Source organism: Oncorhynchus gorbuscha, unplaced genomic scaffold, assembly GCF_021184085.1.
Source record: "Oncorhynchus gorbuscha isolate QuinsamMale2020 ecotype Even-year unplaced genomic scaffold, OgorEven_v1.0 Un_scaffold_1051, whole genome shotgun sequence".
NCBI classification, from domain to species: Eukaryota; Metazoa; Chordata; class Actinopteri; order Salmoniformes; family Salmonidae; genus Oncorhynchus; species Oncorhynchus gorbuscha.
The window spans coordinates 160001-185000 of NW_025745951.1; the positions used below are offsets into that span (position 1 = coordinate 160001).

At 44.9% G+C, this 25000-nt stretch overlaps 1 long non-coding RNA gene across 2 annotated transcripts in view; it reads right to left on the minus strand.

Annotated features, from left to right (window-relative positions):
* LOC124021105 overlaps positions 1 to 23780 on the minus strand; it is a 24301-nt gene extending 521 nt beyond the window's left edge. Inside the window, exons 1-3 of one of the 2 annotated variants that reach the window (XR_006836195.1) lie at positions 23497 to 23780; positions 6674 to 6789; positions 4416 to 4557 (exon numbers count right to left, since the gene is read on the minus strand). This is a non-coding gene — a long non-coding RNA (uncharacterized LOC124021105). Of the gene's footprint in view, positions 1 to 4276; positions 4558 to 6673; positions 6790 to 23496 lie in introns of those variants that run through there. The other variant, XR_006836194.1, reaches the window with a different exon arrangement.
* Positions 23781 to 25000: the final 1220 nt, after the last annotated feature.

Sequence of the window (25000 nt, forward strand, 5' to 3'; positions counted from 1 at the left end):
CTCTCCTTCACTCTCTCTCTCCTTCTCTCCATCACTCTCTCTCTCCTTCTCTCCTTCACACTCTCTCTTTTTCTCTCTCCTTCACTCTCTCTCTCCTTCTCTCCTTCACTCTCTCTCTCCTTCTCTCCATCACTCTCTCTCTCCTTCTCTCCATCACTCTCTCTCTCTCTCCTTCTCTCCTTCACACTCTCTCTTTTTCTCTCTCCTTCACTCTCTCTCCTTCTCTCCTTCACTCTCTCTCTCTCCTTCTCTCCATCACTCTCGCTCTCCTTCTCTCCATCACTCTCTCTCTCCTCTCCATCACTCTCTCTCTCCTTCTCTCCTTCACACTCTCTCTTTTTCTCTCTCCTTCACTCTCTCTCTCCTTCTCTCTTTCACTCTCTCTCCTTCTCTCCATCACTCTCTCTCTCCTTCTCTCCATCACTCTCTCTCTCCTTCTCTCCTTCACTCTCTCTCTCCTTCTCTCCATCACTCTCTCTCCTTCTCTCCATCACTCTCTCTCTCCTTCTCTCCTTCACTCTCTCTCTCCTTCTCTCTTTCACTCTCTCTCCTTCTCTCCATCACTCTCTCTCTCCTTCTCTCCATCACTCTCTCTCTCCTTCTCTCCTTCACTCTCTCTCTCCTTCTCTCCATCACTCTCTCTCTCCTTCTCTCCTTCACTCTCTCTCTCCTTCTCTCCTTCACTCTCTCTCCTTCTCTCCATCACTCTCTCTCCTTCTCTCCATCACTCTCTCTCCTTCTCTCCATCACTCTGTCTCTCCTTCTCTCCTTCACACTCTCTCTTTTTCTCTCTCCTTCACTCTCTCTCTCCTTCTCTCCTTCCCTCTCTCTCTCCTTCTCTCCTTCACTCTCTCTCTCCTTCTCTCTTTCACTCTCTCTCCTTCTCTCCTTCACTCTCTCTCTCCTTCTCTCCTTCACTCTCTCTCTTTTTCTCTCTCCTTCACTCTCTCTCTCCTTCTCTCCTTCACTCTCTCTCTCCTTCTCTCCTTCACTCTCTCTCTTTTTCTCTCTCCTTCACTCTCTCTCTCCTTCTCTCCATCACTCTCTCTCCTTCTCTCCATCACTCTCTCTCCTTCTCTCCATCACTCTCTCTCCTTCTCTCCATCACTCTGTCTCTCCTTCTCTCCTTCACACTCTCTCTTTTTCTCTCTCCTTCACTCTCTCTCTCCTTCTCTCCTTCCCTCTCTCTCTCCTTCTCTCCTTCACTCTCTCTCTCCTTCTCTCTTTCACTCTCTCTCCTTCTCTCCTTCACTCTCTCTCTCCTTCTCTCCTTCACACTCTCTCTTTTTCTCTCTCCTTCACTCTCTCTCTCCTTCTCTCCTTCACTCTCTCTCTCCTTCTCTCCATCACTCTCTCTCTCCTTCTCTCTCCTTCACTCTCTCTCTCCTTCTCTCCTTCACTCTCTCTCTCCTTCTCTCCATCACTCTCTCTCTCCTTCACACTCTCTCTTTTTCTCTCTCCTTCACTCTCTCTCTCCTTCTCTCCTTCACTCTCTCTCTCCTTCTCTCCATCACTCTCTCTCTCCTTCTCTCCATCACTCTCTCCATCACTCTCTCTCTCCTTCTCTCCTTCACACTCTCCCTTTTTCTCTCTCCTTCACTCTCTCTCTCCTTCTCTCCATCACTCTCTCTCTCCTTCTCTCCATCACTCTCTCTCTCCTTCTCTCCATCACTCTCTCTCTCCTTCTCTCCTCACACTCTCTCTCTTTTTCTCTCCTTTCTCTCTCTCTCCTCTCTCTTCCTCTCTCTCTCCTTCTCTCCTTCACTCTCTCTCCTCTCTCTTTCACTCCCTCTCCTTCTCTCCTTCACTCTCTCTCTCCTTCTCTCCTTCACTCTCTCTCTCTTTTTCTCTCTCCTTCACTCTCTCTCTCCTTCTCTCCTTCTCTCCTCCCCTCTCTCTCTCCTTCTCTTCTTCACCCTCCTTCACTCTCTCTCTTTTTCTCTCTCATTCACTCTCTCTCTCTCCTTCTCTCCTTCACTCTCTCTCTCCTTCTCTCCTTCACTCTCTCTCTCCTTCTCTCCTTCACTCTCTCTCTCCTTCTCTCCTTCACTCTCTCTCTCCCTCTTCTTCAATCTCTCTCTCCTTCTCTCCTCTCTCCTTCACTCTCTCTCTCCTTCTCTCCTTCACTCTCTCTCTCCTTCTCTCCTTCTCTCCTCCCCTCTCTCTCTCCTTCTCTTCTTCACCCTCCTTCACTCTCTCTCTTTTTCTCTCTCATTCACTCTCTCTCTCCTTCTCTCCTTCACTCTCTCTCTCCTTCTCTCCTTCACTCTCTCTCTCCTTCTCTCCTTCACTCTCTCTCTCCTTCTCTCCTTCACTCTCTCTCTCCTTCTCTTCTTCAATCTCTCTCTCCTTCTCTCCTTCTCTCCTTCACTCTCTCTCTCCTTCTCTATTTCATGCTCTCTCTCCTTCACTCCTTCAATCTCTCTCCTTCTCTCCTTCACTCTCTCTCTCCTTCACTCTCTCTGTCCTTCTCTTCTTCACTCTCTCTCTCCTTCTCTCCTTCACTCTCTCTCTCCTTCTCTTCTTCAATCTCTCTCTCCTTCTCTCCTTCTCTCCTTCACTCTCTCTCTCCTTCTCTTCTTCAATCTCTCTCTCCTTCTCTCCTTCCCTCCTTCACTCTCTCTCTCCTTCTCTATTTCATGCTCTCTCTCCTTCACTCCTTCAATCTCTCTCCTTCTCTCCTTCACTCTCTCTCTCCTTCTCTTCTTCAATCTCTCTCTCCTTCTCTCCTTCTCTCCTTCACTCTCTCTCTCCTTCTCTCCTTCACTCTCTCTCTCCTTCTCTCCTTCTCTCCTCCCCTCTCTCTCTCCTTCTCTTCTTCACCCTCCTTCACTCTCTCTCTTTTTCTCTCTCATTCACTCTCTCTCTCCTTCTCTCCTTCACTCTCTCTCTCCTTCTCTCCTTCACTCTCTCTCTCCTTCTCTTCTTCACTCTCTCTCTCCTTCTCTCCTTCTCTCCTTCACTCTCTCTCTCCTTCTCTATTTCATGCTCTCTCTCCTTCCTCCTTCAATCTCTCTCCTTCTCTCCTTCACCCTCTCTCTCCTTCTCTCTCTCTGTCCTTCTCTTCTTCACTCTCTCTCTCCTTCTCTCCTTCACTCTCTCTCTCCTTCTCTTCTTCTCTCTCACTCCTTCTCTCCTTCTCTCCTTCACTCTCTCTCTCCTTCTCTATTTCATGCTCTCTCTCCTTCACTCCTTCAATCTCTCTCCTTCTCTCCTTCACTCTCTCTCTCCTTCACTCTCTCTGTCCTTCTCTTCTTCACTCTCTCTCGCCTTCTCTCCTTCACTCTCTCTACCTCACTCTCTTTCACACTTTCTTTCAATCCCTCCACCTCATCCTGCTTTTGCTCTTCTTATCCCTGTACCATCCAGTCATCCAGCCATCCAACCACCCATCCAGTCATCCAGTCATCCAACCATCCAACCACCCATCCAGTCATCCATCCAGTCATCCATCCAGTCATCCAGTCATCCAGCCATCCAGCCATCCAACCATCCATCCAGTCATCCAGTCATCCAACCATCCAACCACCCATCCAGTCATCCAGCCATCCAACCAACCATCCAGTCATCCAGTCATCCATCCAGTCATCCATCCAGTCATCCAGTCAACCAGCCATCCAACCATCCATCCAGTCATCCAGTCATCCAACCATCCAGCCATCCAGTCATCCAGCCATCCAGTCATCCATCCAGTTATCCATCCAGTCATCCAGCCATCCAGTCATCCAGCCATCTAGTCATCTAGCCATCCAGTCATCTAGTCATCCAGCCATCTAGTCATCCAGCCATCTAGTCATCCAGTCATCCAGCCATCCAGCCATCTAGTAATGCAGCCATCTAGTCATCCAGCCATCGAGTCATCTAGTCATCCAGTCATCCAGCCATCTAGTCATCCAGCCATCCAGTCATCCAGCCATCTAGTCATCCAGCCATCTAGTCATCCAGCCATCTAGTCATCCAGTCATCCAGCCATCCAGCCATCTAGTAATCCAGCCATCTAGTCATCCAGCCATTGAGTCATCTAGTCATCCAGTCATCCAGCCATCCAGCCATCTAGTCATCCAGTCATCCAGCCATCTAGTCATCCAGTCATCCAGGCATCCAGTCATCCAGCCACCCAGTCATCCAGCCATCTAGTCATCTAGTCATCTAGTCATCCAGCCATCTAGTCATCCAGTCATCCAGTCATCCAGTCATCCATCCATCCATCCAGCCATCCAGTCATCTAGTCATCCAGTCATCCAGTCATCCAGCCATCCAGTCATCCAGTCATCCATCCATCCATCCTGTCATCCATCCATCCAGTCATCCAGCCATCCAGTCATCCAGCCATCTAGTCATCCAGCCAGCTAGTCATCTATCCATCCAGTCATCCAGCCATCCAGTCATCCAACCACACGCAGAAAGGCACATACTGAACCCCTCCCATTAAACTGAGTGCTCGCATCTCTACAGAGTAGTGGGTATGGTTGGTGTTGCCAGCTCCAGCCAGCCAGTGGACTCTCCCTTGGAAGTCCAGAAACTCTACAGTCACATTCTGAGGGGGGGAGAGACACCCTGACACACACACACACACACACACACACACACACACACACACACACACACACACACACACACACACACACACACACACACACACACACACACACACACACACACACACACACACACACACACACACACACACACACACACACACACACACACACACACACACACACACACACACACACGCACAATTAGTGAGAGTGTGAATAAGTGAGTGAATCCTTGTTAATCAGGGTGTTAATCAGGGTGTTAATCAGGGTGTTAATCAGGGTGTTAATCAGGGTGTTAATCAGGGTGTTAATCAGGGTGTTAATCAGGGTTAGATTAGTGTGTTAATCAGGGTTAGATTAGTGTGTTAATCAGGGTTAGATTAGTGTGTTAATCAGGGTGTTAATCAGGGTGTTAATCAGGGTTAGATTAGTGTGTTAATCAGGGTGTTAATCAGGGTGTTAATCAGGGTTAGATTAGTGTGTTAATCAGGGTTAGATTAGTGTGTTAATCAGGGTTAGATTAGTGTGTTAATCAGGGTTAGATTAGTGTGTTAATCAGGGTTAGATTAGTGTGTTAATCAGGGTTAGATTAGTGTGTTAATCAGGGTTAGATTAGTGTGTTAATCAGGGTGTTAATCAGGGTGTTAATCAGGGTTAGATTAGTGTGTTAATCAGGGTTAGATTAGTGTGTTAATCAGGGTGTTAATCAGGGTGTTAATCAGGGTTAGATTAGTGTGTTAATCAGGTTAGATTAGTGTGTTAATCAGGGTTAGATTAGTGTGTTAATCAGGGTGTTAATCAGGGTTAGATTAGTGTGTGTGTAGTCAGGGTGTTAATCAGGGTGTTAATCAGGGTGTTAATCAGGGTTAGATTAGTGTGTTAATCAGGGTGTTAATCAGGGTGTTAATCAGGGTGTTAATCAGGGTGTTAATCAGGGTGTTAATCAGGGTGTTAATCAGGGTGTTAATCAGGGTTAGATTAGTGTGTTAATCAGGGTTAGATTAGTGTGTTAATCAGGGTTAGATTAGTGTGTTAATCAGGGTGTTAATCAGGGTGTTAATCAGGGTTAGATTAGTGTGTTAATCAGGGTGTTAATCAGGGTGTTAATCAGGGTTAGATTAGTGTGTTAATCAGGGTTAGATTAGTGTGTTAATCAGGGTTAGATTCGTGTGTTAATCAGGGTTAGATTAGTGTGTTAATCAGGGTTAGATTAGTGTGTTAATCAGGGTGTTAATCAGGGTGTTAATCAGGGTTAGATTAGTGTGTTAATCAGGGTTAGATTAGTGTGTTAATCAGGGTGTTAATCAGGGTGTTAATCAGGGTTAGATTAGTGTGTTAATCAGGGTTAGATTAGTGTGTTAATCAGGGTTAGATTAGTGTGTTAATCAGGGTGTTAATCAGGGTTAGATTAGTGTGTTAATCAGGGTGTTAATCAGGGTTAGATTAGTGTGTTAATCAGGGTTAGATTAGTGTGTTAATCAGGGTTAGATTAGTGTGTTAATCAGGGTTAGATTAGTGTGTTAATCAGGGTTAGATTAGTGTGTTAATCAGGGTTAGATTAGTGTGTTAATCAGGGTGTTAATCAGGGTGTTAATCAGGGTGTTAATCAGGGTGTTAGTCAGGGTGTTAATCAGGGTGTTAATCAGGGTGTTAATCAGGGTTAGATTAGTGTGTTAATCAGGGTTAGATTCGTGTGTTAATCAGGGTTAGATTAGTGTGTTAATCAGGGTTAGATTAGTGTGTTAATCAGGGTGTTAATCAGGGTTAGATTAGTGTGTTAATCAGGGTGTTAATCAGGGTTAGATTAGTGTGTGTGTAGTCAGGGTGTTAATCAGGGTGTTAATCAGGGTGTTAATCAGGGTTAGATTAGTGTGTTAATCAGGGTGTTAATCAGGGTTAGATTAGTGTGTGTGTAGTCAGGGTGTTAATCAGGGTTAGATTAGTGTGTTAATCAGGGTGTTAATCAGGGTTAGATTAGTGTGTTAATCAGGGTGTTAATCAGGGTTAGATTAGTGTGTGTGTAGTCAGGGTGTTAATCAGGGTGTTAATCAGGGTGTTAATCAGGGTTAGATTAGTGTGTTAATCAGGGTGTTAATCAGGGTTAGATTAGTGTGTGTGTAGTCAGGTTTTACCTGCTGAAGGCCAGAGGAAGATCCAGAGACAGATGGAACACTGAAGCCACATCACCATGGAGACACCTCCCTCTCAATCTCACCTGGTCAATTTGTACAGCATGGACACTGCAGCCCTGTGGTGGCATAAACCCAGGATTAAGTTAAGGTTGGCCAACATATTAACCCAGGGTTAGGTTAGGGTTGGCCAACAGATGAATTCAGGGTGAGGTTAGGGTTGGCCAACAGATTAACCCAGGGTTAGGTTAGGGTTGGGATATATAGTAGAGGCTATATACAGTAGAGAGGTTATATACAGTAGAGAGGTTATATACAATAGAGGCTATATACAGTAGAGAGGCTATATACAGTAGAGAGGTTATATACAGTAGAGGCTATATACAGTAGAGAGGTTATATACAGTAGAGGCTATATACAGTAGAGAGGCTACATACAGTAGAGAGGTTATATACAGTAGAGAGGCTATATACAGTAGAGAGGTTATATACAGTAGAGGCTATATACAGTAGAGAGGCTACATACAGTAGAGGCTATATACAGTAGAGACTATATACAGTAGAGAGGCTATATACAGTAGAGAGGTTATATACAGTAGAGAGGTTATATACAGTAGAGGCTATATACAGTAGAGAGGCTACATACAGTAGAGAGGTTATATACAGTAGAGAGGCTATATACAGTAGAGAGGTTATATACAGTAGAGGCTATATACAGTAGAGAGGCTACATACAGTAGAGAGGTTATATACAGTAGAGGCTATATACAGTAGAGAGGCTATATACAGTAGAGAGGTTATATACAGTAGAGAGGTTATATACAGTAGAGGCTATATACAGTAGAGAGGCTACATACAGTAGAGAGGTTATATACAGTAGAGAGGCTATATACAGTAGAGAGGCTATATACAGTAGAGAGGTTATATACAGTAGAGAGGTTATATACAGTAGAGGCTATATACAGTAGAGAGGTTATATACAGTAGAGAGGCTATATACAGTAGAGAGGCTATATACAGTAGAGAGGTTATATACAGTAGAGGCTATATACAGTAGAGAGGTTATATACAGTAGAGAGGCTATATACAGTAGAGAGGCTATATACAGTAGAGAGGTTATATACAGTAGAGAGGTTATATACAGTAGAGAGGTTATATACAGTAGAGGGGCTATATACAGTAGAGGGGTTATATACAGTAGAGAGGTTATATACAGTAGAGAGGCTATATACAGTAGAGAGGCTATAAAAGTAGCGAGGCTATATACAGTAGAGAGGCTATATACAGTAGAGAGGCTATATACAGTAGATAGGCTATATACAGTAGAGAGGCTATATACAGTAGAGAGGCTATATACAGTAGAGGGGCTATATACAGTAGAGGGGCTATATACAGTAGAGGGGCTATATACAGTAGAGGGGTTATATACAGTAGAGAGGTTATATACAGTAGAGAGGCTATATACAGTCGAGAGGCTATAAAAGTAACGAGGCTATATACAGTAGAGAGGCTATATACAGTAGAGAGGCTATATACAGTAGAGAGGCTATATACAGTAGATAGGCTATATACAGTAGAGAGGCTATATACAGTAGAGAGGCTATATACAGTAGAGGGGCTATATACAGTAGAGGGGCTATATACAGTAGAGGGGCTATATACAGTAGAGGGGTTATATACAGTAGAGAGGTTATATACAGTAGAGAGGCTATATACAGTAGAGGGGCTATATACAGTAGAGGGGCTATATACAGTAGAGGGGTTATATACAGTAGAGGGGCTATATACAGTAGAGGGGCTATATACAGTAGAGGGCTATATACAGTAGAGGGGTTATATACAGTAGAGAGGTTATATACAGTCGAGAGGCTATATACAGTAGAGGGGCTATATACAGTAGAGGGGTTATATACAGTAGAGAGGTTATATACAGTAGAGGGGCTATATACAGTAGAGGGGCTATATACAGTAGAGGGGTTATATACAGTAGAGAGGTTATATACAGTAGAGAGGCTATATACAGTAGAGGGGCTATATACAGTAGAGGGCTATATACAGTAGAGGGGTTATATACAGTAGAGGGGTTATATACAGTAGAGGGGCTATATACAGTAGAGGGGTTATATACAGTAGAGAGGTTATATACAGTAGAGGGGCTATATACAGTAGAGGGGCTATATACAGTAGAGAGGTTATATACAGTAGAGAGGCTATATACAGTAGAGAGGCTATATACAGTAGAGGGGCTATATACAGTAGAGAGGCTATATACAGTAGAGAGGCTATATACAGTAGAGGGGCTATATACAGTAGAGGGGCTATATACAGTAGAGGGGCTATATACAGTAGAGGGGCTATATACAGTAGAGGGGCTATATACAGTAGAGGGGCTATATACAGTAGAGGGGCTATATACAGTAGAGGGGCTATATACAGTAGAGAGGTTATATACAGTAGAGAGGCTATATACAGTAGAGAGGCTATATACAGTAGAGGGGCTATATACAGTAGAGAGGCTATATACAGTAGAGAGGCTATATACAGTAGAGGGGCTATATACAGTAGAGGGGCTATATACAGTAGAGAGGCTATATACAGTAGAGAGGCTATATACAGTAGAGGGGCTATATACAGTAGAGGGGCTATATACAGTAGAGGGGTTATATACAGTAGAGAGGTTATATACAGTAGAGAGGCTATATACAGTCGAGAGGCTATATACAGTAGAGGGGTTATATACAGTAGAGGGGTTATATACAGTAGAGAGGTTATATACAGTAGAGAGGCTATATACAGTAGAGAGGCTATATACAGTAGAGAGGTTATATACAGTAGAGAGGTTATATACAGTAGAGGCTATATACAGTAGAGAGGCTATATACAGTAGAGAGGTTATATACAGTAGAGGCTATATACAGTAGAGAGGCTATATACAGTAGAGAGGTTATATACAGTAGAGAGGTTATATACAGTAGAGGCTATATACAGTAGAGAGGTTATATACAGTAGAGAGGCTATATACAGTAGAGAGGCTATATACAGTAGAGAGGTTATATACAGTAGAGGCTATATACAGTAGAGAGGTTATATACAGTAGAGAGGCTATATACAGTAGAGAGGCTATATACAGTAGAGAGGTTATATACAGTAGAGAGGTTATATACAGTAGAGAGGTTATATACAGTAGAGGGGCTATATACAGTAGAGGGGTTATATACAGTAGAGAGGTTATATACAGTAGAGAGGCTATATACAGTAGAGAGGCTATAAAAGTAGCGAGGCTATATACAGTAGAGAGGCTATATACAGTAGAGAGGCTATATACAGTAGAGAGGCTATATACAGTAGATAGGCTATATACAGTAGAGAGGCTATATACAGTAGAGAGGCTATATACAGTAGAGGGGCTATATACAGTAGAGGGGCTATATACAGTAGAGGGGCTATATACAGTAGAGGGGTTATATACAGTAGAGAGGTTATATACAGTAGAGAGGCTATATACAGTCGAGAGGCTATAAAAGTAACGAGGCTATATACAGTAGAGAGGCTATATACAGTAGAGAGGCTATATACAGTAGAGAGGCTATATACAGTAGATAGGCTATATACAGTAGAGAGGCTATATACAGTAGAGAGGCTATATACAGTAGAGGGGCTATATACAGTAGAGGGGCTATATACAGTAGAGGGGCTATATACAGTAGAGGGTTATATACAGTAGAGAGGTTATATACAGTAGAGAGGCTATATACAGTAGAGGGGCTATATACAGTAGAGGGGCTATATACAGTAGAGGGGCTATATACAGTAGAGGGGTTATATACAGTAGAGGGGCTATATACAGTAGAGGGGCTATATACAGTAGAGGGGCTATATACAGTAGAGGGGTTATATACAGTAGAGAGGTTATATACAGTCGAGAGGCTATATACAGTAGAGGGGCTATATACAGTAGAGGGGTTATATACAGTAGAGAGGTTATATACAGTAGAGGGGCTATATACAGTAGAGGGGCTATATACAGTAGAGGGGTTATATACAGTAGAGAGGTTATATACAGTAGAGAGGCTATATACAGTAGAGGGGCTATATACAGTAGAGGGGCTATATACAGTAGAGGGGCTATATACAGTAGAGGGGTTATATACAGTAGAGGGGCTATATACAGTAGAGGGGTTATATACAGTAGAGAGGTTATATACAGTAGAGGGGCTATATACAGTAGAGGGGCTATATACAGTAGAGAGGTTATATACAGTAGAGAGGCTATATACAGTAGAGAGGCTATATACAGTAGAGGGGCTATATACAGTAGAGAGGCTATATACAGTAGAGGGGCTATATACAGTAGAGGGGCTATATACAGTAGAGGGGCTATATACAGTAGAGGGGCTATATACAGTAGAGGGGCTATATACAGTAGAGGGGCTATATACAGTAGAGGGGCTATATACAGTAGAGAGGTTATATACAGTAGAGAGGCTATATACAGTAGAGAGGCTATATACAGTAGAGGGGCTATATACAGTAGAGAGGCTATATACAGTAGAGAGGCTATATACAGTAGAGGGGCTATATACAGTAGAGGGGCTATATACAGTAGAGAGGCTATATACAGTAGAGGGGCTATATACAGTAGAGGGGCTATATACAGTAGAGGGGTTATATACAGTAGAGAGGTTATATACAGTAGAGAGGCTATATACAGTCGAGAGGCTATATACAGTAGAGGGGTTATATACAGTAGAGGGTTATATACAGTAGAGAGGTTATATACAGTAGAGAGGCTATATACAGTCGAGAGGCTATAAAAGTAACGAGGCTACATACAGACACCGGTTAGTCAGGCTGATTGAGTTAGTAAGTACATGAATGTATAGTTAAAATGACTATGCATATATGATAAACAGAGAGTAGCAGCAGCGTAGAACGAGGGGTTGGGGGGGGGGGGGGGGACTATGCAAGTAGTCTGGGTAGCCATTTGACTACCCGTTCAGGAGTCTTGTGACTTGGGGGTAAAAACTGTTGAGAAGGCTTTTGGTCCGAGACTTGGCACTCCGGTACCGCTTGCCATGCAGTAGTAGCGAGAACAGTCTATGACTGGGGTGGTTGGGGTCTTTGACAATTCTTCTGACACCGCCTGCTGTAGAACCTTTTGACGATCTCAGGACCCATGCCAAATCTTTCCAGTTTCCTGAGGGGGAATAGGTTTTGTCGCGCCCTCTTCACGACTGTCTTAGTGTGTTTGGACCATGTTAGTTTGTTGGTGATGTGGACACCAAGGAACTTGAAGCTCTCAACCTGCTCCACTGCAGCCCCGTTGATGAGAATGGGGGCTTGCTCGGTCCTTCTTTTTCTTGTAGTCCACAATCATCTCCTCAGTCTTAGTTACGTGGAGGGACAGGATTGTATTCTGGCACCACTCTGCCAGGTCTCTGACTTCCTCCCCATAGTCTGTCTCATCGTTGATCAGGCTTACCACTGTTGTGTCGTCTGCAAACTTAATGATGGTGTTGGAGTCATGCCTGGCCATGCAGTCGTGAAACCATTCTTGTGATTATTGTGACTTTGCCATTGTAATTGTTTGTAAGCTTGTGTAGTCAAATGAATCTATGATCGTATGCTGTCCATTTGTTGTTTGTATGCTGTTCTTTGTATGACAATGTGACGCCATAGTGAGTAACGTGTTAGCACCATATGCTAGGACACAATGTGAAGCCATAGTGAGTAACGTGTTAGCACCATATGCTAGGACACAATGTGAAGCCATAGTGAGTAACGTGTTAGCACCATATGCTAGGACACAATGTGAAGCCATAGTGAGTAACGTGTTAGCACCATATGCTAGGACACAATGTGAAGCCCTAGTGAGTAACGTGTTAGCACCATGTGCTAGGACACAATGTGACGCCATAGTGAGTAACGTGTTAGCACCATGTGCTAGGACACAATGTGAAGCCCTAGTGAGTAACGTGTTAGCACCATATGCTAGGACACAATGTGAAGCCATAGTGAGTAACGTGTTAGCACCATATGCTAGGACACAATGTGAAGCCATAGTGAGTAACGTGTTAGCACCACGGGCAACTACTTTGGTAACACAGGACCTAGACCAGGTTGAATTTGTGTCCCTGTCCATTGATGTGTCCAATCATGAACATGTAAAGCTGCTGCCAGTAGTAGTCAGATATTGTCAGATATATGGTGGCAACACATCTGTGGAAACAAAACTGCTTGATTGTGTTGAATTGAAAGGAGAAACAGCAGAGGAGATTGCAGCTGAGGTGCTGGTGGTCATCCAAAAATGTAACCTGCAAAACAAAGTCGTGGCATTCTCTGCCGACAACACAAATACCAACCTTGGAGGACTGAATAGGGTGGTGAGGGTCAATGTCCATACGAAAGTTAAAAATGCTCTGTAGCGGGAGGTGATTGGCTTAGGTTGTCCAGCCCACATCATTCATAACACGGCCAGAACAGCTTTGGATATGATTCCCCTTGATGTTGAGTACCTGCTCACAAAGATATTTTCATATTTTCACCGTCTGAGTAGAAAGACTGAAGAGCTTTTGCGATTTTGTTGGCCAGGAGTACTGTCGTGGCTGAATCAGAATTAGTGAGGTAACATAGATAAATAAGATGTTTCATCTTTTTCTTGTCATTAGAATGTCTTATTTTGGACTATACTGTCGGCAGTTGCAGTTATTCCTTCTCAGCTCGGGCTTAGTCGCTTGGGGCCCAGAGAGGGGAGAGGTCAGGCTTGTCTTCATATGTCAATGTGTCTGTTAAACCATGTGATGCTATGAAGAATATCAGAAGGGGAGGAGGACAGAATGGAGGCTCCTCTTCTTCTGGGAATGTGTCTGTTAAACCATGTGAATGTGTCTGTTAAACCATGTGATGAAGAATATCAGAAGGGGAGGAGGACAGAATGGAGGCTCCTCTTCTTCTGGGAATGTGTCTGTTAAACCATGTGATGCTATGAAGAATATCAGAAGGGGAGGAGGACAGAATGGAGGCTCCTCTTCTTCTGGGAATGTGTCTGTTAAACCATGTGATGCTATGAAGAATATCAGAAGGGGAGGAGGACAGAATGGAGGCTCCTCTTCTTCTGGGAATGTGTCTGTTAAACCATGTGATGCTATGAAGAATATCAGAAGGGGAGGAGGACAGAATGGAGGCTTGTCTTCTTATGGGAATGTGTCTGTTAAACCATGTGATGCTATGAAGAATATCAGAAGGGGAGGAGGACAGAATGGAGGCTTGTCTTCTTATGGGAATGGGTCTGGAACTATTGTATGTCCCCTCTGAGGTTGCCCTTATCTGGTACACTGCTCAAAAAAATAAAGGGAACACTAAAATAACACATCCTAGATCTGAATGAATGAAATATTCTTATTAAATACTTTTTTCTTTACCTAATTGAATGTGCTGACAACAAAATCACACAAAAATTATCAATGGCAATCAAATGTATCAACCCATGGATGTCTGGATTTGGAGTCACATTCAAAATTAAAGTGGAAAACCACACATTTTTGTCAGTTATCACCAACTCAGAGAGAGAGAGAGAGAGAGAGGAAGAGAGAGATGGAGAGAGAGGGAGATGTATTTCTCAGTTTCTTTGTTTCTTCATTTTTTAAAAACCTTTATTTAACCAGGCAAGTCAGTTAAGAACAAATTCTTATTTTCAATGACGGCCTAAGAACAGTATGTTAACTGCCTGTTCAGGGGCAGAATGACAGATTTGTACATTGTCAGCTCTGGGATATGAACTTGGAACCTTTCAGTTACTAGTCCAACGTTCTAACCACTAGGCTACCCTGCCGCCCCGAATGATATAAACACAAGAACCTAAAAAGAATAGATGAAAAAGTAACTTTTCACCTCAAATTAAGAGGTGACAACGTTGAGATTAAGTTTTGACTCTCGCTAGCTAGCTACACAAGGAAAACCTAGCCAGCGGGCTAACAAGCTAGCCAGAAAGAGCTAGAACAAACCTACTAACAAGGGGAGTTAATAAAACGACATCAAACGACCAAACTGAGTGAGTCAGAAAGGAGCAGAGACTCTAATGTTGAACATATCATCACCAGCCACCAGACATAATAATAATATAATATATGCCATTTAGCAGACGCTTTTAACCAAAGCGACTTACAGTCATATATGCATACATTCTACGTATGGGTGGTCCCGGGGAGCAAACCCACTACCCTGGCGTTACAAGCGCCATGCTCTACCAACTGAGCTAGAGACATCCTTAGAGGAGCTCCTAACCAAGGCGTAAACATCAACCAGACATCCTTAGAGGAGCTCCTAACCAAGGTGTAAACAGCAACCAGACATCCCTAGAGGAGCTCCTAACCAAGGTGTAAACAGCAATCAGACATCCACACCTTAGAAGAGCTCCTAACCCAGGTGAGGACAGAGCAGGACAGCAGCCTTGCAACACAACATCCACCAGCCCCCTCTCTACCCCCTCCAGTCCATAACTATTGGAAAGTGTTATTGGAGGGAAAACAAATTACGTTTTTAAATCAATGTACACTAAAAACAAATGTGTGGTTAACATTGGTATCAAGCCAACAGACTTCTCCTCTCAGGGACGGGGAGTGAAACAGGGCTGTCCAATAAGTCCAACACTATCTAACATCTACATTAATGAATTGGCAAACACATCAGAGGAATCTGCAGCACCTGAAAAGCCAAATATGTGTCCTCCTGCTGTAACCTGAGGGACAGCCAGTGAAAAGTACAATGTAATGTCAATAATATTTCCCATTTAGTTTTGTTTTGTCTTTCATACCATGTCATGTGTCTTCTCAGTCACGTTGACACTGGTCTACTACCAGGTCATGTGTCTTCTCAGTCAGGTTGAGACTGGTCTACTACCAGGTCATGTGTCTTCTCAGTCAGGTTGAGACTGGTCTACTACCAGGTCATGTGTCTTCTCAGTCATGTTGAGACTGGTCTACTACCAGGTCATGTGTCTTCTCAGACAGGATGAGACTGGTCTACTACCATGTCATGTGTCGTCTCAGTCAGGTTGAGACTGGTCTACTACCAGGGCATGTGTCTTCTCAGTCAGGTTGAGACTGGTCTACTACCAGGTCATGTGTCTTCTCAGTCAGGATGAGACTGGTCTACTACCAGGTCATGTGTCTTCTCAGTCAGGTTGAGACTGGTCTACTACCAGGTCATGTGTCTTCACAGTCATAATAAACCCCAGGAAGAGTAGCTACTGCCTTGGCAGGAACGAATGGGGATCCATAATAAACCCCAGGAAGAGTAGCTGCTGCCTTGGCAGGAACTAATGGGGATCCATAATAAACCCCAGGAAGAGTAGCTGCTGCCTTGACAGGAACTAATGGGGATCCATCATAAACCCCAGGAAGAGGAGTTGCTGCCTTGGCAGGAACTAATGGGGATCCATAATAAACCCCAGGAAGAGTAGCTGCTGCCTTGACAGGAACTAATGGGGATCCATAATAAACCCCAGGAAGAGTAGCTGCTGCCTTGGCTGGAACTAATGGGGCTCCATAATAAACCCCAGGAAGAGTAGCTGCTGCCTTGGCAAGAACTAATGGGGATCCATAATAAACCCCAGGAAGAGTAGCTGCTGCCTTGACAGGAACTAATGGGGATCCATAATAAACCCCAGGAAGAGTAGCTGCTGCCTTGGCTGGAACTAATGGGGCTCCATAATAAACCCCAGGAAGAGTAGCTGCTGCCTTGGCAAGAACTAATGGCGATCCATAATAAACCCCAGGAAGAGTAGCTGCTGCCTTGACAGGAACTAATGGGGATCCATAATAAACCCCAGGAAGAGTAGCTGCTGCCTTGGCTGGAACTAATGGGGCTCCATAATAAACCCCAGGAAGAGTAGCTGCTGCCTTGGAAAGAACTAATGGGGATCCATAATAAACCCCAGGAAGAGTAGCTGCTGCCTTGACAGGAACTAATGGGGATCCATAATAAACCCCAGGAAGAGTAGCTGCTGCCTTGGCTGGAACTAATGGGGGTCTATAATAAACCCCAGGAAGAGTAGCTGCTGCCTTGGCAGGAACTAATGGGGATCCATAATAAACCCCAGGAAGAGTAGCTGCTGTCTTGGCAGGAACTAATGGGGATCCATAATAAACCCCAGGAAGAATAGCTGCTGCCTTGGCAGGAACTAATGGGGATCCATAATAAACCCCAGGAAGAGTAGCTGCTGCCTTGGCAGGAACTAATGGGGATCCATAATAAACCCCAGGAAGAGTAGCTGCTGCCTTGGCAGGAACCAATGGGGCTCCATAATAAACCCCAGGAAGAGTAGCTGCTGCCTTGGCAGGAACTAATGGGGATCCATAATAAACCCCAGGAAGAGTAGCTGCTGCCTTGGCAGGAACTAATGGGGATCCATAATAAACCCCAGGAAGAGTAGCTGCTGCCTTGACAGGAACTAATGGGGATCCATAATAAACCCCAGGAAGAGTAGCTGCTGCCTTGACAGGAACTAATGAGGATCCATAATAAACCCCAGGAAGAGTAGCTGCTGCCTTGGCAGGAACTAATGGGGATCCATAATAAACCCCAGGAAGAGTAGCTGCTGCCTTGACAGGAACTAATGGGGATCCATAATAAACCCCAGGAAGAGTAGCTGCTGCCTTGACAGGAACTAATGAGGATCCATAATAAACCCCAGGAAGAGTAGCTGCTGCCTTGGCAGGAACTAATGGGGATCCATAATAAACCCCAGGAAGAGTAGCTGCTGCCTTGGCAGGAACTAATGGGGATCCATAATAAACCCCAGGAAGAGTAGCTGCTGCCTTGGCAGGAACTAATGGGGATCCATCATAAACCCCAGGAAGAGGAGTTGCTGCCTTGGCAGGAACTAATGGGGATCCATAATAAACCCCAGGAAGAGTAGCTGCTGCCTTGGCAGGAACTAATGGGGCTCCATAATAAACCCCAGGAAGAGTAGCTTCTGCCTTGGCAGGAACTAATGGGGATCCATAATAAACCCCAGGAAGAGTAGCTGCTGCCTTGGCTGGAACTAATGGGGATCCATAATAAACCCCAGGAAGAGTAGCTGCTGCCTTGGCAGGAACTAATGGGGATCCATAATAAACCCCAGGAAGAGTAGCTGCTGCCTTGGCAGGAACTAATGGGGATCCATAATAAACCCCAGGAAGAGTAGCTGCTGCCTTGGCAGGAACTAATGGGGATCCATAATAAACCCCAGGAAGAGTAGCTGCTGCCTTGGCTGGAACTAATGGGGATCCATAATAAACCCCAGGAAGAGTAGCTGCTGCCTTGGCTGGAACTAATGGGGATCCATAATAAACCCCAGGAAGAGTAGCTGCTGCCTTGGCAGGAACTAATGGGGATCCATAATAAACCCCAGGAAGAGTAGCTGCTGCCTTGGCTGGAACTAATGGGGATCCATAATAAACTCCAGGAAGAGTAGCTGCTGCCTTGACAGGAACTAATGGGGATCCATAATAAACCCCAGGAAGAGTAGCTGCTGCCTTGGCAGGAACTAATGGGGATCCATAATAAACCCCAGGAAGAGTAGCTGCTGCCTTGGCAGGAACTAATGGGGATCCATAATAAACCCCAGGAAGAGTAGCTGCTGCCTTGGCAGGAACTAATGGGGATCCATAATAAACCCCAGGAAGAGTAGCTGCTGCCTTGGCAGGAACTAATGGGGATCCATAATAAACCCCAGGAAGAGTAGCTGCTGCCTTGGCAGGAACTAATGGGGATCCATAATAAACCCCAGGAAGAGTAGCTGCTGCCTTGGCTGGAACTAATGGGGATCCATAATAAACCCCAGGAAGAGTAGCTGCTGCCTTGGCTGGAACTAATGGGGATCCATAATAAACCCCAGGAAGAGTAGCTGCTGCCTTGGCAGGAACTAATGGGGATCCATAATAAACCCCAGGAAGAGTAGCTGCTGCCTTGGCTGGAACTAATGGGGATCCATAATAAACTCCAGGAAGAGTAGCTGCTGCCTTGACAGGAACTAATGGGGATCCATAATAAACCCCAGGAAGAGTAGCTGCTGCCTTGGCAGGAACTAATGGGGATCCATAATAAACCCCAGGAAGAGTAGCTGCTGCCTTGGCAGGAACTAATGGGGATCCATAATAAACCCCAGGAAGAGTAGCTGCTGCCTTGGCAGGAACTAATGGGGATCCATAATAAACCCCAGGAAGAGTAGCTGCTGCCTTGGCTGGAACTAATGGGGATCCATAATAAACCCCAGGAAGAGTAGCTGCTGCCTTGGCAGGAACTAATGGGGATCCATAATAAACCCCAGGAAGAGTAGCTGCTGCCTTGGCAGGAACTAATGGGGATCCATAATAAACCCCAGGAAGAGTAGCTGCTGCCTTGGCAGGAACTAATGGGGATCCATAATAAACCCCAGGAAGAGTAGCTGCTGCCTTGGCAGGAACTAATGGGGATCCATAATAAACCCCAGGAAGAGTAGCTGCTGCCTTGGCAGGAACTAATGGGGATCCATAATAAACCCCAGGAAGAGTAGCTGCTGCCTTGGCAGGAACTAATGGGGATCCATAATAAACCCCAGGAAGAGTAGCTGCTGCCTTGGCAGGAACTAATGGGGATCCATAATAAACCCCAGGAAGAGTAGCTGCTGCCTTGGCAGGAACTAATGGGGATCCATAATAAACCCCAGGAAGAGTAGCTGCTGCCTTGGCAGGAACTAATGGGGATCCATAATAAACCCCAGGAAGAGTAGCTGCTGCCTTGGCAGGAACTAATGGGGATCCATAATAAACCCCAGGAAGAGTAGCTGCTGCCTTGACAGGAACTAATGGGGATCCATAATAAACCCCAGGAAGAGTAGCTGCTGCCTTGACAGGAACTAATGGGGATCCATAATAAACCCCAGGAAGAGTAGCTGCTGTCTTGACAGGAACTAATGGGGATCCATAATAAACCCCAGGAAGAGTAGCTGCTGCCTTGGCTGGAACTAATGGGGATCCATAATAAACTCCAGGAAGAGTAGCTGCTGCCTTGACAGGAACTAATGGGGATCCATAATAAACCCCAGGAAGAGTAGCTGCTGCCTTGGCAGGAACTAATGGGGATCCATAATAAACCCCAGGAAGAGTAGCTGCTGCCTTGGCAGGAACTAATGGGGATCCATAATAAACCCCAGGAAGAGTAGCTGCTGCCTTGGCAGGAACTAATGGGGATCCATAATAAACCCCAGGAAGAGTAGCTGCTGCCTTGGCTGGAACTAATGGGGATCCATAATAAACCCCAGGAAGAGTAGCTGCTGCCTTGGCAGGAACTAATGGGGATCCATAATAAACCCCAGGAAGAGTAGCTGCTGCCTTGGCAGGAACTAATGGGGATCCATAATAAACCCCAGGAAGAGTAGCTGCTGCCTTGGCAGGAACTAATGGGGATCCATAATAAACCCCAGGAAGAGTAGCTGCTGCCTTGGCAGGAACTAATGGGGATCCATAATAAACCCCAGGAAGAGTAGCTGCTGCCTTGGCAGGAACTAATGGGGATCCATAATAAACCCCAGGAAGAGTAGCTGCTGCCTTGGCAGGAACTAATGGGGATCCATAATAAACCCCAGGAAGAGTAGCTGCTGCCTTGGCAGGAACTAATGGGGATCCATAATAAACCCCAGGAAGAGTAGCTGCTGCCTTGGCAGGAACTAATGGGGATCCATAATAAACCCCAGGAAGAGTAGCTGCTGCCTTGGCAGGAACTAATGGGGATCCATAATAAACCCCAGGAAGAGTAGCTGCTGCCTTGGCAGGAACTAATGGGGATCCATAATAAACCCCAGGAAGAGTAGCTGCTGCCTTGACAGGAACTAATGGGGATCCATAATAAACCCCAGGAAGAGTAGCTGCTGCCTTGACAGGAACTAATGGGGATCCATAATAAACCCCAGGAAGAGTAGCTGCTGTCTTGACAGGAACTAATGGGGATCCATAATAAACCCCAGGAAGAGTAGCTGCTGCCTTGACAGGAACTAATGGGGATCCATAATAAACCCCAGGAAGAGTAGCTGCTGCCTTGGCAGGAACTAATGGGGATCCATAATAAACCCCAGGAAGAGTAGCTGCTGCCTTGGCAGGAACTAATGGGGATCCATAATAAACCCCAGGAAGAGTAGCTGCTGCCTTGACAGGAACTAATGGGGATCCATAATAAACCCCAGGAAGAGTAGCTGCTGTCTTGACAGGAACTAATGGGGATCCATAATAAACCCCAGGAAGAGTAGCTGCTGCCTTGACAGGAACTAATGGGGATCCATAATAAACCCCAGGAAGAGTAGCTGCTGCCTTGGCAGGAACTAATGGGGATCCATAATAAACCCCAGGAAGAGTAGCTGCTGCCTTGGCAGGAACTAATGGGGATCCATAATAAACCCCAGGAAGAGTAGCTGCTGCCTTGGCAGGAACTAATAGGGATCCATAGTAAACCCCAGGAAGAGTAGCTGCTGCCTTGGCAGGAACTAATAGGGATCCATAGTAAACCCCAGGAAGAGTAGCTGCTGCCTTGGCAGGAACTAATGGGGATCCATAATAAACCCCAGGAAGAGTAGCTGCTGCCTTGGCAGGAACTAATGGGGATCCATCATAAACCCCAGGAAGAGGAGTTGCTGCCTTGACAGGAACTAATGGGGATCCATCATAAACCCCAGGAAGAGTAGCTGCTGCCTTGGCAGGAACTAATGGGGATCCATAATAAACCCCAGGAAGAGTAGCTGCTGCCTTGGCAGGAACTAATGGGGATCCATAATAAACCCCAGGAAGAGTAGCTGCTGCCTTGGCAGGAACTAATGGGGATCCATCATAAACCCCAGGAAGAGTAGCTGCTGCCTTGGCAGGAACTAATGGGGATCCATAATAAACCCCAGGAAGAGTAGCTGCTGCCTTGGCAGGAACTAATGGGGATCCATAATAAACCCCAGGAAGAGTAGCTGCTGCCTTGGCAGGAACTAATGGGGATCCATCATAAACCCCAGGAAGAGGAGTTGCTGCCTTGACAGGAACTAATGGGGATCCATAATAAACCCCAGGAAGAGTAGCTGCTGCCTTGGCAGGAACTAATGGGGATCCATAATAAACCCTAGGAAGAGTAGCTGCTGCCTTGGCAGGAACTAATGGGGATCCATAATAAACCCCAGGAAGAGTAGCTGCTGCCTTGACAGGAACTAATGGGGATCCATAATAAACCCCAGGAAGAGTAGCTGCTGTCTTGACAGGAACTAATGGGGATCCATAATAAACCCCAGGAAGAGTAGCTGCTGCCTTGACAGGAACTAATGGGGATCCATAATAAACCCCAGGAAGAGTAGCTGCTGCCTTGGCAGGAACTAATGGGGATCCATAATAAACCCCAGGAAGAGTAGCTGCTGCCTTGGCAGGAACTAATGGGGATCCATAATAAACCCCAGGAAGAGTAGCTGCTGCCTTGGCAGGAACTAATAGGGATCCATAGTAAACCCCAGGAAGAGTAGCTGCTGCCTTGGCAGGAACTAATAGGGATCCATAGTAAACCCCAGGAAGAGTAGCTGCTGCCTTGGCAGGAACTAATGGGGATCCATAATAAACCCCAGGAAGAGTAGCTGCTGCCTTGGCAGGAACTAATGGGGATCCATCATAAACCCCAGGAAGAGGAGTTGCTGCCTTGACAGGAACTAATGGGGATCCATAATAAACCCCAGGAAGAGTAGCTGCTGCCTTGGCAGGAACTAATGGGGATCCATAATAAACCCCAGGAAGAGTAGCTGCTGCCTTGGCAGGAACTAATGGGGATCCATAATAAACCCCAGGAAGAGTAGCTGCTGCCTTGACAGGAACTAATGGGGATCCATAATAAACCCCAGGAAGAGTAGCTGTTGCCTTGGCAGGAACTAATGGGGATCCATAATAAACCCCAGGAAGAGTAGCTGCTGCCTTGACAGGAACTAATGGGGATCCATAATAAACCCCAGGAAGAGTAGCTGCTGCCTTGACAGGAACTAATGGGGATCCATAATAAACCCCAGGAAGAGTAGCTGCTGCCTTGGCAGGAACTAATGGGGATCCATAATAAACCCTAGGAAGAGGAGTTGCTGCCTTGGCAGGAACTAATGGGGATCCATAATAAACCCCAGGAAGAGTAGCTGCTGTCTTGGCAGGAACTAATGGGGATCCATAATAAACCCCAGGAAGAGTAGCTGCTGCCTTGACAGGAACTAATGGGGATCCATAATAAACCCCAGGAAGAGTAGCTGCTGCCTTGGCAGGAACTAATGGGGATCCATCATAAATACACATACTAATACAGTGTGACATCACAGCAGCAAGATTTGTGACCTGTTGCCACAAGAAAAGGTCAACAAACATAATTTTAAATACAACCCATATTTATGTTTATTTATTTTCCCTTTTGTACTTCAACTATGTGTATGTCATTACAACACTGTATATATTATTACGTATATATTTTTACTATTTGCACATCGTTACAACACTGTATATAGACATAATATGACATTTGTAATGTCTTTATTCTTTTGGAATTTATGTGAGTGTTCACTGTAAAACTTTTTTTACTTTGTTACTTTTGTTTAGAATCTACTTCACTTGCTTTGGCAACATAAACAGAGAGAGGAAGAGAGATGAAGACAGAGACAAAGGTAGAGAGAGAAGAGAGAGAGAGAGAGAGAGAGGATGCCTGAGGTGCGTTCTTCAAGTGAAATAGTTTGCAAACGTTAGCTAGCACAATCCATGTGGTTTGTTACTCTGTCAAACTGAAGCATTGTTGATCTCTTGTGAGGTGTGGTTGTACCTCACCTGTCTCGGAGCAGGGCAGCATCTCATTGGCCATTTCTGACCCTGTTACGGTCATAACAGGGTTGTCATGGTGATGTCATACAGGTCCCCGGAAGTACACAATGTCAATGAAGTTGATTGATTTCTAATTTTCCCAGGTCAGAAGTGTCCCAGTCCAGGTGTGTCTGTTTCTCTAGTTGCTAGTGTCTGTATCTCCCAGTCCAGGTGTGTCTGTTTCTCTAGTTGCTAGTGTCTGTATCTCCCAGTCCAGGTGTGTCTGTTTCTCTAGTTGCTAGTGTCTGTATCTCCCAGTCCAGGTGTGTCTGTTTCTCTAGTTGCTAGTGTCTGTATCTCCCAGTCCAGGTGTGTCTGTTTCTCTAGTTGCTAGTGTCTGTATCTCCCAGTCCAGGTGTGTCTGTTTCTCTAGTTGCTAGTGTCTGTATCTCCCAGTCCAGGTGTGTATGTTTCTCTGCGTTATATACTTCCTATCTTTATAACAAACCTGTCGGGCCATGTACCTTCAAACATCCTGTTCTACCTGTTCAAGCACACACTAACACACGCTAACACATCACCACAAGCACTGGGTCTGACCTACCACTCTGCATTCCACAGACAAACCAGAAACCAATTCTATAGGACCCACCCCCCCCACACACACACAGTGGGGCAAAAAAGTATTTAGTCAGCCACCAATTGTGCAAGTTCTCCCACTTAAAAAGATGAGGGGCCTGTAATTTTAATCATAGGTACACTTCAACTATGACAGACAAAATGAGATGAAAACAAATCCAGAAAATCACATTGTAGGATTTTTTATGAATTTATTAGCAAATTACGGTGGAAAATGAGTATAAATAACACTCTCTCTCCATCAGGTAGATGTATCACAACTAAAAGGTGTAATAAAAAGCATGATTCAGTAGTTACATTACATTCATAAACATTATAGAACTGTATATACATCACTATTATCGTTGTTACAAAAAAAATAAAAGGCAGTCAAAAAGTTAAGAATGGAAATACTGTAGAGAGAGAGAGAGGGAGAGAGAGAGACTGACAGAGAGAAAGACCGAGTGACAGAGAGAGACAGAAAAAGACAGAGAGAGAGACAGAGAAAGACAGAGAAAGACATAGAGAGAGAGACAGAGAAAGAGAGAAAGACATACAGAGAGAGAGAGACAGAGAAAGACAGAGAGAGAGAAAGACATAGAGAGAGAGAAAGACATAGAGAGAGAGAAAGACATAGAGAGAGAGAGAGAGAGAGAGAAAGACAGAGACAGAGAAAGACAGAGAAAGACAGAGAAAGACAGAGAAAGACAGAGAAAGACATACAGAGAGAGAGAGACATACAGAGAGAGAGAGACATAAAGACAGAGAAAGACATACAGAGAGAGAGAGAGAGAAAGACATACAGAGAGAGAGAGAGAGAAAGACATAAAGACATAGAGAGAGAGAGAGAGAAAGACATAGAGAGAGAGAGAGAGAGAAAGACATAGAGAGAGAGAGAGAAAGACATAGAGAG